A 12,672-nucleotide genomic window follows, 5' to 3' on the forward strand; every position below is an offset into this window, starting at 1 on the left:
TTTTACAAGGACTGTAACAAGTCTAACCTAAAAGTCTATGCTATTTTTTCTCTCCATCTAAAAATGCAGAGACAAACTAAAGAGAAGTTCAACAATTTTCTAACAAATAAATGATAGAGAGAGGAATCCCACCTAGCCCATGGGGTTGCAGAGCTGTTCAGTGCGCGATACTGCATCCAGGATGCATATGGACAGTTTCATTTAAGGTACTAAGCAACAGTGATATAGCCATTACCTCCTTTGCTCACTGAAAACAATAACAACAATAATAACAATAGCAGACTGTGTGGATGAAGTGCTTACAATGTGATAAACACTGCTTTATAAGCATTAACTCATTTAATCTTCATAGTAACTCTGTGGCATAGGTATTATTCTTATTCCCATTTTACAGATGAGGAAAATGAGGCATATATGGTTTAAGCATCTTTTCCATTTTTAAGTAGCTTGAGGAAAGCGAACACTAGGCAGTCTGTTCCAAAGCCCATGTCCGTGACCTCTATGCTATACTCTCTTGCTAAGAAAGCACTTTGTTGTGTTTCTTCAAGTTGCATGGAGTGCTAGTTTCCACCATCCCTTCCCTCACTAGCAGCACCAAACCACCTGGCTTTGCCCCAATAATTAATAGCCCTGCTATTATCATGCTTACTTTTTTCTTTCTCCTTCTCCCTGTTTTGGCTTCTGCAAATGTTTTCCTTCTCAGTCCCCCCAGAAACCTACCATATTCTGTTTCATCCTGGATCATCTAATTTTGCTGATCTTTTTACAAGCTACATACTACCTCTACCATCGAAAATAAGAACCACTTGAACCATGACCACTCTCTCCATATAGCCTTCTAAGTTTGGAATGGCCATGTAATTTATTGTTTACACCAAGACACTTTTGAGAGAGGCTATATTTACAATTATGCTGGGGCAGCAAGCGTGGACGCGGGTTGTCCTGGGCAAGCAGGCAGTATGGTCACATCACTTTAGACCCAAGGAAGATGCAATTCAGCTGCACCCCCACACTGTTGCCTCAGGAGATTTAGCTAACAGCTTCCCCACTGGCAATGACCTCATGGTTTCTTCCAACAGCACCGACTACACAAGAAAATTCTGCAGAGGCCTTCAAATAACAACAAGCACAAAGAAAACAAGCTTGCCAAAATTTTAAAACAGAAAATGAAGAATAAAAGAATATGATTTAAGGTTCTAAGTCTATATAACCAATGGCAAGTAGACAGAACTGAATAAAAATGGACTTAAAAGTATTTAGTGATATTTCTTTAAATCAGCAGGGTTTAAAGAACAGAGACCTTACTTCTTAAAGTCTTTCCAATAAAATCCTCGGTTTAATCTCAGTGAAAACACTCATTTCTTGTTAAATAAACATTATCTAATGAACAAAGGATTTTCACAAAATCCTTTCATATCTTGTTATTCTCAAGTATAAATTAAAGCTTTTAACTCGTCTTTTTAATGCAACCTCAATCTCAACCCTCTAACCTTTCTCTACAGCATTTAATACTGTTATTTCTGAAACATAAAGAAAGACCAACTTGCCAAAAAAAAGGATATGATATGAAATCTTGAAATTTATAATCCATTAGATTTGTGGTGATCAAGGAATAACTTTTACCTATTCCACCTAGTTTTACTGTTCATTTCTATAGATCTTCAGCTTGAGCCAATGCTGCATTTACTGGAGTCTCAGAAATCAATACTCAAGAACATTTTTTCCCTAGGCTGCGATGTTGATAACTGGTGGCCATTTAACATCATTGGTTTAAAATAATAACACTATGGATATATGTGGAGATCTCTGAGAAGTACGTTAATTATAAATTCCTCGGTTTTGTGGACACTGTAATGTGTATAAGATTCTATTATGTAACAGTGAACTCTAGAATGGAAATCTTAATTCCTTCTCCTTCCTGCCTTACTATCTTGTATCTGCTGTACATCTGGATGTGAAGAGTAGAAGGAAAATGGCACAATCCCAAAGTGAAATTGTGAAATTGGAAAAGTTTGCCTTTGATGGCTTTTGGTTCTTGGAAAAACAACCTCTCCCACTTTTGGGTTCCCCCAAATATCCTCTATTCCTACAGAAGAAGAAAGAATCTGTTATCCTTATTTGAATTTTGATGAAAACTTGTTTCATAAGATAAGCTAGCATTCCCAGTTTCTATTTACAAGTTTGAACTTTTAAACTCTCCAGTGGATTTAGAAGTCTATGAGTAAAGGAATTATAAGCACCAAGTTTCAAGCAGTGTGACTTTTAGAAAGGGGTTCTTCCCTAGTCTGCAGACCCTTAGCATCCTGAAGGCTGAACTGAAGCCTGCTTTAAGAATTTCACAGTGATGGACACACTAAGTTAGCCAAGAATGGTTTCTGGTCTGTGGCCCACAGATGCATTATTGATCCCCAAGAAAAGGGGAAATGGGGCTAAAAATTTTAGAAGGCTAGCTCTCACGAGCAGCACAGCAAGATTCATGAAAGCCACCATGAGCACCCCTTCACTAAGGAAAAATCTGCCCAAATGTGATAAAAAGTGATTTCTTTAGTCCCAAACCAAGGACTGAGATACTCAATCCTGCCCCCTATGCACTCTGCCCCCAGCTGATTATTTATGTAAAATCATGTTCTGGTCCAGAGAACCTACTATTTACTATCTTATTATAAAGAGTTTATTTTCCAGATCCAGAATTCAGAGACACAGAGAGAGAGGCAAATCAACAGAATTTTCTGCTCCAAAATGCTTCAAGTTTAAAGATCAAACAGCTGAAGAGAGGATTAGCAAACTAGACGATTATAGGTGAAACCGAGAACTGCAGCCCACAGCTCTGGAGAACTATCATGGGAGCAAGAGAATCCCAGCTGGTAGGACATGAGTCCCAGAAACTGTGTGCCATTGATAGTAAGAGAGGGGGAAAAACTGATGACTGATCCTTGAAAACTAACTCTAACGGAGAGGAGAGGAAAACAATGCATACTCGCCCAGGTTAAAACCTGATACTGGTAACAGTCCTCTTAAGGAACTGTGCTCCATGTGTGGCTAATCAAACATGCTGCAAAATAATTGTAATGCATATCATGAAATTTGTGATTTCGTATTAGATTAACATTGCTTTGCAATTTGCTTGATTACAATAATAAATACTCTCCCTCTATGCTCTGAGTCTGATCTGAGAAGTCCCTAATGAAAATCTCTTCAATCCATATTCTGTACCTACCACGTCTCAGGCACTGTGCGCCATGCTAAAAGCACACATTTTCTTCGTTTTATAGAGTGGGGTTTCTCAACCTTGGCACTAATGACATATTGGACTGAATAAATTATTTGTTGTAGAGTCTGACCTGTGCACTGCAGGATATTTAGCAGCATCCCTGGTCTCTACCTACTAAATGCCAGTAAGTACACTCCCCCCCAGCCTCCAGTTGTCACACAAAAATGTCTCCAGATTTTCCAAATGTCCCCAGCAGAGCGGGGGGGGGGGGGGGTGGCGGGGGGACAAAGTTATGTCAGTTGAGAACACACTACTGTAGAAGTATTCTCTACATACCTGGTCCTCAGGTTATTTATTGTCTTGTAACACAGCTGCCTTCTTACCAATTAAAAACCTCAGTTAGGAGGCACCTGGGTGGCCTCCTACTCTTAATTTCTACTCCTGATTTTGGCTCAGGTCATGATCTCAAGGTTCATGGGTTTGAGCCCTGCATCAGGCTCCCCGCTGACAGCGCAGAGCCTTTTTGGGTGAGATTCTCTCTACCTTCCTCTCTTTCTGTCCCTCCCCTGCTTGTGCTCTCTTTCTCTCTCTCTAAGTAAACAAACTTCAAACAAACAAACAAACAAAAACAAAACTTCAGCTAGAACTCTGCTTATAAATAACAACAACAAATATTCTCACTGAGTAGAATGCCTAAATTCCAACCCCTGAATGTTTGCAGAAGTTTGTCTCTCACCTGGCATTCATTTAAAAAAAAATCTTCATTAAGAAGCTGTACATGCTAAATAAATTTGCCGGCTCTAAAGCAATGCCAACACACTTAACATCTACCTAGGAGACAGGCAGGTAGAAAAGGATCAAATTATATTGGCCAATTAAAATGTCCCATTCTTAAGGAATCAAAGCATTATATTAGAAAATGGCAAAAAGTAAATGAAGAGTTACCAGTTTGAAAACTCTGGGGAAGATTTTGGGAATAATTTGTTCTGAGACCATAACACAAAAAGCACTGAACAGTCATCTTACAAATGTAGAGAGGCTCATTTCCTTTTTCTCTTATACAATATGGGACTTCTAACATATATTAAACCCATTAGGTGAGATGGATTTTTTATCTACCAATTCTCACAGCCTCATAGCAGAACAGAAAATCAAATCCTTGAGAATTAGATCAAGTGTATCACAACATTCCTATTATTTGTGATCTAACCAGTAGCATCAAATGGTCAAAATAAACTTAGCTTTTAAGAATATAAAAGAACTTAGTTGTATTACTTTGTTTCTCTTTAGCCCAGGTTTCTCACCTATATCTCAGCAATGAGAATCAACACGATGTGAAACAATGGTCAATGGTTTATAAGGAAGATTTAAATGTCCCTCAAAAGCATCAGATAATTACCTCAGCCAGAAGCAAGATGTTAGACTAGGCAGACTAATGATGTGATCTAGGATGGTAATTCCCATGGTTCTTAAGGAGCACAAACATCAATCATTTAGTAAATACATGGTTTCCATTGGTCTCCAGACTGGGTGGGGAAAAAGAAAAAAAGAAAAGAAAATCTCAGCAGTGAGAAAACTGCCTAAATTTTCCTGGCATATCAATATGCATGTCCCTTAAAGCAAGGCTATTTCTAACAACATATTTCTAATCTTTCTTTCAAATTCTGTTATGTTCATTAATGCCAGAATAAACACCAGAGGGGCAAAGCTACATAAATGAACAACAAAATGATGGGTTCAAACAAGATTCCAAGACTCTTCTTCAAAATCTGTATTTTTATTTAAAAATTTTTAATTTTATATATTTGTTTTGAGACAGCGAGAGAGTGAGTGCCCAAGTGGGGGAGGGACAGAGAGAGAGAGGGAGAGAGAGAGAATTCCAAACAGTTTCTACACTGTCAACACAGAGCCTGACATGGGGATCAAACCTACGAAGTGTGAGATCATGACCTGGGTCAAAATCAAGAGTCAGATGCTTGTTTAACCAACTGAGCCACCCAGGTGCCTTTCTGCTTCAAATTTTGAATAAGTATAGGAGTTCCCTTCTCAAAAACAGTATTTTATGTCTTTTTGAAAAAATTATACTAGGGGCTCCTGGATGGCTCAGTTGATATAACATGTGACTGTTGATCTCAGGGTTGTGAGTTCAAGCCCCACACTGGGCATAGAATTTAATTTAAAAAATAATAATAAAATAAAATAAAAATTCTATAGGTGAATTTATACCTTTTCATCGCTCCAAAAACTATCCCATGGCTTTCAAAACCCATGGTCTTCCAGTTGCTATGTGCCTAAGAAGTTACCACCTGATTGTAAGTAAGTCTCAGTTGCTTAAATAATTATCTAACTCTTACAGGCTGAGAGACTTTCTTTATTGCATTTTTTAAATATCATATGGTGTTTTTTTTTCTTTTGGTGCTCATTTATGTGGGGTTCAATAATGTATCCACAATGAAGATACAAGACAATTCCTTTATGCTGCAAAACTCCCTGTGCTACAACTTTATAGCAATATTATCACCATGCCCATACCTTTGGCAATCACTAACCTCTTCACTGGTTTTATGGTTTTGTCTTTTTGAAAATGTCACGTGGCTGAAATCATACAATATGTATCCTTTTCATATGGTGTGTCACTCCCACATGTCTTTGAGAATTACCTATTCTACACTATGGATATCAATACATATTGATAGTTTGTTCCTTTTTACTGAGTAGTATCACATGGCATGCACTTACCATAGCTTGTTTATCCATACCACTGTTGAAGGGCACTGGGTTGTTTCTAGTTTTTGACTTCCACACATAAAGCTGCTCTGAACATTTGCCTATAGGATTTAGTATGAACATAAATTTTCATTTCTCTACGGTAAGTAACCAGAAGTAGGATTACTGGGCAATATGTTAAGTAAATGCGTAACTCTATAAGAAAAAAAAAACCTGCCAAATTGGGGCACCTGCGTGGCTCAGTCACTTAAGCCTCCGACTCTTCATTTCAGCTCAAGTCATGATCTCACGGTTCATGGGTCCGAGCCCTGCATAAAGCTCTGTGCTAACAGTGCAGAGCCTGCTCGGGACCCTCTCTCTCTCCCTCACTCTCTGCCCCTCCTGAACACACATGCTCTCTCTCCTCCCCCCCAAAATAAATAAACTATACAAAAAAAGCCCTGCCAAACGGTTTTCCAGAGTATCAGTTATTTTGCACTCCTACCAACAGTGTATGAGAATTCCATTTGTTCCATATCTTCACCAGCACTTGGTACTCTAGGCTGGCAGTTTCAATCTAACAATGCCAGAATGCCTTTATTAAAAAATATCTTTATCAACTGTTGTAAGATACTACATGCTTAGTATAAAGCAACTATCTCTCCAATTAAAAAATAGCATTATTTTCCAATAAAGTGTTTTGTAGCAAGTACTTTGATATCACACATTTGAAACCACATAAGGGGCACCTACCTGGGTGACTCAGCTAAGCATCCCACTTCAGCTCAGGTCATGATCTCACAGTTTGTGGGTTCAGGCCCCCAATTGTGCTGACAGTTCAGATTCTGTGTCTCCCTCTCTCTGCCCCTCCTCTGCTTGCACTCTGTTGCTCTCTCAAAAATATATATTTTTTTAAAAAACATAATAAAATGTTGTATTTAAACTATAAGATCTTCTAATATTGTATTATCTAATTTGTCAGGTGAGCTCTAATGCCCCTGAACTACTTATTTAATTCTTTTTTTGTGTCTATGGTAACTATGAAATGGACTCTATGCTTTTGGGCAGCCACAAGGTCCAGAGTCACATTCATTAGTTCAACATATATTTGGTAAGAGCTGTTATAATAATAATTAACTGCATGAGTAATCAACATAAAGATGTGCATAGGAAATATTAGCTAAAGATATTTTAGAAGAACCTGGTCTCAGTTCGATCAGTGTTGGGTACTCACAGGAAGCTGAGCTTTAATTCTAATTTCATAGCAATTAATGAAATGACCAAGTGTTGCTGAGAAATTAGTACATATTAGAAACTAAAATATAACACAAATTGTGATAACTGAACAAAGCCCTTCAATTGCAAGCTTCTGGAGAAAGCAGATCAAAAATGCAAACAGAAAGAAAACAACGAATGGCAGTTTAAAATATCAAACCTCTTTTGATAAATGGAGGGAGACATTTTAAAACTTAATTCTCATCTCTGCTGAAAATTCTCCTTCCCCCCACCATTCTTTCTGTGAATGTTCTCTATCTCGTCCAGAGTCCCTGTTTCCATCTTATTATTAAGGATCACACCTCGGCTCTTATTCTCTAACTCCCTTGGATCAGGTCTGCAACTTCCTCGTGTTGGGGAACTGCCCACGAGGGACTGCACCTGCCCCCACTTCAGACTCCTAATTCCCTGCACCTGGCCCCTCCACTGGGTCATCCAGAGAGGGAGCCAGACATTAATAGCTCATTTGTGATTCACTAAGGAAGGGATAATCTGCCAGAACCCTTCTTCCCCACGCACTTAACACTGCTCCCTTCGGTAAAATGCAGTCCATTACCTGAAAGCCCTGTGAAATTGGCGGGGAATTGAAAACCTCATGCTTATACAGAAGGCTGAGTTGCCTCCTAAGGGTTAGGCAAGTAACTCAGAGGGCTCTACTGCTAACCAGATTCTTCAGAAATGAAGCAGCCTGAACATAATCAGTTCACCCTAATTGATTGCATACAGTTTATTACATAACTGATGGTTTTAAACCCCCAGCCAATTAGTTTGTCAAACAGAGGTTAAATTCTTGACTGGTTTATTCAAACTACATTTAGGCAGGATATACAATACAACCCGCCTAATCCAGGCAGTGGAAAATGCAATCTTTTAACAAGTGAAATTAGCAAGAACTTCCCTAGAACCGAAAGGGAAGAAGGAAAGTTTCACTAAAATGCTAACCTTAACTGACCAAACCATTAACTCTAAGTTTCATTTTACCTGGTACCATTCCTTTGCTGTGTAGTTACCAGATTTTGAGATCTTTAAAACTATTCGTACGGCTGATGTCACTGGTAATGCTGCATTTGAAAGTATTAAATTAGAATTAAGGAAAACCCCATCTCATTGGCCTGATGTGTTAATTCAGACTAATCTCTTAGCTGTCTGAGTTATCACCTCTAGTCCTTCACAGATTTTACCAACTTGTAATGTTTGGCAGAGAGATAAGTCTGTCTGATGAGTCTTGCATTTATTTCTGAGCATATCCCTCATAGTCCAGCCCAGCCATTTAAAATCATCATTATAAATATTTGTGTTTACATTGCATTTTTAGGATTCCATTAAGATTTAAAAAAAAAATGTTTTTAATGTTTATTTATTTTTGAGACAGAGAGAGACAGAGCATGAATGGGGGAGGGTCAGAGAGAGGGAGACACAGAATCTGAAACAGGCTCCAGGCTCTGAGCTGTCAGCACAGAGCCTGACGTGGCGCTCGAACTCAGGGACTGCAAGATCATGGCCTGAGCCGAAGTCAGCCGCTTAACCGACTGAGCCACCCAGGAGCCCCAACCGTTAATTAAGATTCTAATAAGGTAAGTCCAAGTCTTTTCCTAAAACTGAGCAGCTAGAGAATTAAATCAGATAACTACTTTTTACTCAGTACCTGTTAAGCATTCAGCCCTGTGTCAAGTCAAATAGCACACAAAAGAAGGGTCAGACATAGATGTAGATGAGAAGCAATATTCAGGATTTCGGTGTCCAGGCCAGTGTTATAATGTTGCATTAGGGAAATTTTTACAGACCAATTGTTTCTTAAACCTATAAAGTATTTTATAGGATAGGGATCAGAAAAATTTTCCTGTAAGTATTTTAGTTTTTTGCAGATAGAGGCAAAATTGAGAATATTATATGCATACTTATATAATAAGAAAACAAATTTCTACAATTTTTAATTGATAAGATTCAAAATGTTCAGACTTACTGTGTCTCAGATAATATAATTAGCAAAGTAATGGCTATATATTTTCCTTCTAAAACCTCAACAAAGAATAGGGAATTCAAATATAGAAAATTTTCTCGCACTCAGAATTATCAGAAATTCATTTTTTATCTTGGAACTGCCAATTTTAAAAACCACTTTGGGGCATTTGTTTTTAATTAACTAGTTTTTTAAGTAATCTCTACATGCAATGTGAGCCTTGAACTCACAACCCCAAGATCGAGAGTTGCAAGCTCTACCTACTGAGCCAGCCAGGTGCCCCCAGAATTGCCTTTGATTAAATAGGTTTCAATTAAATATTTACTACAGTTCTCTTGGAATTTGTGCTAGTTGATGAGGACATGAAGAGCCATGGCCCCCTAACTTCAAAGCACTCAAATTCAAGGGGAGACAGACAAATAGAACAAAGTACAATAATGGCATATAATGTGTGCTACAACAAAAGTATGTATATAGTGCTACATAAACATTTGTATAAAGTGCTATGTAAACACAGATGGAGGGCTTAAGAAAATAGTGTTGAAATTGTTTCTAAAAATGTGTATTTCACCCCTGGCAGTCTTAGTAATAAGGACATCGAACCTCCAGAATATTTACTTGATTAAGAATTACTGTGTTGCTTCTGAATAATCATTCTGATCCATTTTCATTGTATAGCTTTATAGAGGTGAACAATCTAGGTAATTTCCCTAAATTGGAAGAAACAATGAGGACATGGTCAAGAAGTATTTTATCTATATCCTACATCTATCATAGTATGTTTTATTTTCTCCTGACAATTAAGATTCTGATTATGTGAGGACTCTAATTCATGGAGAATTTTCCCCTAGAAGTCTCAAAAAAGAAAATGAGGATTTATAAGAAGAAAGAAACAGAAATCCAGATTATTCAATATAAATCCAAATCAGAAGAAACAGGGAGAAACCTTTAATAGTATTAGTATTAGTTTTTATCTTTCAAACTAATATAGCATACAACAAGCAATATACCACCAAGGTCACACACTTACAAATTCAGAAGGAAACCAAAGTCTACTATCTTCTCTCTCCTGGGGAGGCCTGTGGTGGACTATTACCTGACATGTGACATATGCCTGATCGATGAAGTATTCAAGACTCTCATAACATTTTACTCTTCAGATATCAATCAGATGATGATTTCAGCATCTCCTTGTACTTAGACCAAAAGGCCCACCTTTGGTTTTAAATGCTGGAAAGCTTATCTGGCAAAAGACGTAAAGACAAAGGTCTAGAAGGTAAGATGTGAATTTCCTAAGGAATGTAGGCTATTCACATCTCTGCTATGATTATCCTACTGTGGAGGGTGCTTGGGACATCTCCAAAGTTATTTGTACATCAGAGTCAGGCTAGTCAGGCCAATCCTGATGAAAGGCAGTAGTCACCAGATGAGAAATGATACATTCTTTGCCTTTCCTTATCCTTCCCCTGACATCCACTTCAGTCAATCCATACCTGCACAAAGGGAGTTCACTCTACAATCCCTTCTATCATAGAGCCTATTTTCTAGATAGGTAGACGAGACATAGACAGTCATGAAACTAAAAGAATGATCCAGAAGAACATACTGTCCAAAGGTTGTACTGTGAAGGGATGTGGTGCCTGAAGAGGATGCCAGAGCCTTGTGAAGGTGGTTAGATCACAAAGCATCAGATGTTATGCTAATGAACCAAGAGTTTATTCTGTAAAATAAAGGGAAGCAGGTACATAGTCTTGTGCCAATGTTTACAGATAAGATTTGCATTTTAGAAAACTTCGTCCTTGTGCAAACTCTAGAATTATAGAGGTTTAAAGTAGCAAACAAGATAATACTTGTTTACTGCTTTAGCTTAGTAAAGGCTCACACCAAGGCAGTAGTGAGAAAATGAAAACGTATGAATTTAACAGCTATTAAGAAGATAGATTTAGCAAGACTTTGGGACTGTATGAAGGAAGCCACTGAAAGGGCAAGGTGGCAAAGAATTACTAATTTGGGGTACAAAATTAGTATACACCCTGTATACAGGGTGGAGGGCAAAAGATAAGGTAGAATGGAGGTATCTGATAGGTGATTGGATGTGCAGATCTGGAAGAGAGGTGAGCCTGGAACAGAGGTAGAGATTTGGGACCCTGAAGTCAAAAGCCAGGGTAGTGACAAGGTCAGGAGGGGAAAAAAGAGGAAAAGGAGGTGGTTCATGAGGCAACTTTAGTGATCACTAACCTTGGAAGTAAGGGTAGAAGGAGACTCAGACGGAAAATATGAGGGGGAGACAATGCCTGGGGAAGTGGTGGGTCCAAAATTTCCATTCTGAAAGGATCTAGACCAGCAAACAGGTCAGAAAGGGGCTTGAACATTCATTTGCATAGTACTTGAACTAAGAATTAAGAAAATGCAATTGTCCATATCAAGAAAGGGGAATGAATGCTACTGGATATTATGTTCTCACCCAACCTTGGGCCCACTGGTTCCTCTAGAACTGAGAGGTTGGAGAACCAGGGGAGCACATTCCCATGGAAAGAAACCAAAGAAGGATGAGATTGTAAGAATCAGAGAGCAGACTCAAAGTGAAATTCAGCAGAGATCCCATATGTAAGAAAAAAATATCCAGTCAATTTACAATTGCTAACGTTTGCCAGGGCGAGTTCATTGAAGTGATGGGGGAAGAAGCGAAAATGAGTGGGGAAAGATAGAGTGAGAAGAAAGAGTCAGTGAGGGCAGATTTTTCTTCAAAGACATTTGACTATGAAAAGATGAAGAAAAATATGGCAATAGTCACAGGGAGATGCAGAGTCAAAGAACCTCGAGAATAGTTTGAAGACCTAAGTAGAGACTCTGTCTCAGAGCTACACCCCAGAACCCCAAGTGCTAGACCTGCAATGCCTGTAGTACAAACTGATGGCTGCCCTTCTCCAGAAAATGTCTCTCCCACAGGGCCCATTTCCCTCTCAAAGTCCACTAGGAAAGAATCATTTAGTTGGGCCTTGAAAGATTTTTACAGGTAGCAGTTTTCTATTAGAGTACAAATACCTGAGTAACAACTGGAAATGAGGCCAGGATGGATGCTTAAAGCAGAAAGGGAAAGTGAGAAGGCAAATGTCAGAGAAAACCTTTGCCTACCTCACACTTTTGCCTGAGTTGGCCCCAAATTCAGTCACTAGTAATGACAGAAAATTACCTGTTCTGTAATGGATAGAGTACACTGATAAATCACAGATGCTGTTTAGCTGAAATTATCCTCCACATCCTACATACAGAGAGGCATCATACATAGATTATCAATCTCTAAGAATAAAAATTCAACTTAATAAATGTAATACTAGTTTGGATCAAAATTAAATCACTTAGGGGATACAGATGCACTTAAAAATGTTAAATGCCCCAGGGTCAAACTTATAGGAATCAATTGTAATCTTCCCTCATTACAATCACAGAAATGAAGTAAGAATGTGGGGAAATCTAAGTCTGACAGTGGTTACTAGGTGACTTTTGAAAGGTACCCCAG

At 38.4% G+C, this 12,672-nt stretch overlaps 1 protein-coding gene across 9 annotated transcripts in view; it reads right to left on the bottom strand.

Moving 5' to 3' along the window:
• The window catches only part of PKHD1 (PKHD1 ciliary IPT domain containing fibrocystin/polyductin), a 489,098-nt gene that overhangs the window by 84,004 nt on the left and 392,422 nt on the right, over positions 1–12,672 (bottom strand). Inside the window, exon 62 of one of the 9 annotated variants that reach the window (XR_006597828.1) lies at positions 4,611–4,737. The exons of the other annotated variants lie outside the window; for them this stretch is intronic. The gene's annotated coding sequence lies outside the window, so the exon portion shown is untranslated. The remainder of the gene's footprint in view (positions 1–4,610; positions 4,738–12,672) is intronic. 9 annotated transcript variants of the gene reach the window in all.

The sequence above is a fragment of the Felis catus genome, chromosome B2 (genome assembly GCF_018350175.1).
Source record: "Felis catus isolate Fca126 chromosome B2, F.catus_Fca126_mat1.0, whole genome shotgun sequence".
Lineage (NCBI taxonomy): Eukaryota > Metazoa > Chordata > Mammalia > Carnivora > Felidae > Felis > Felis catus.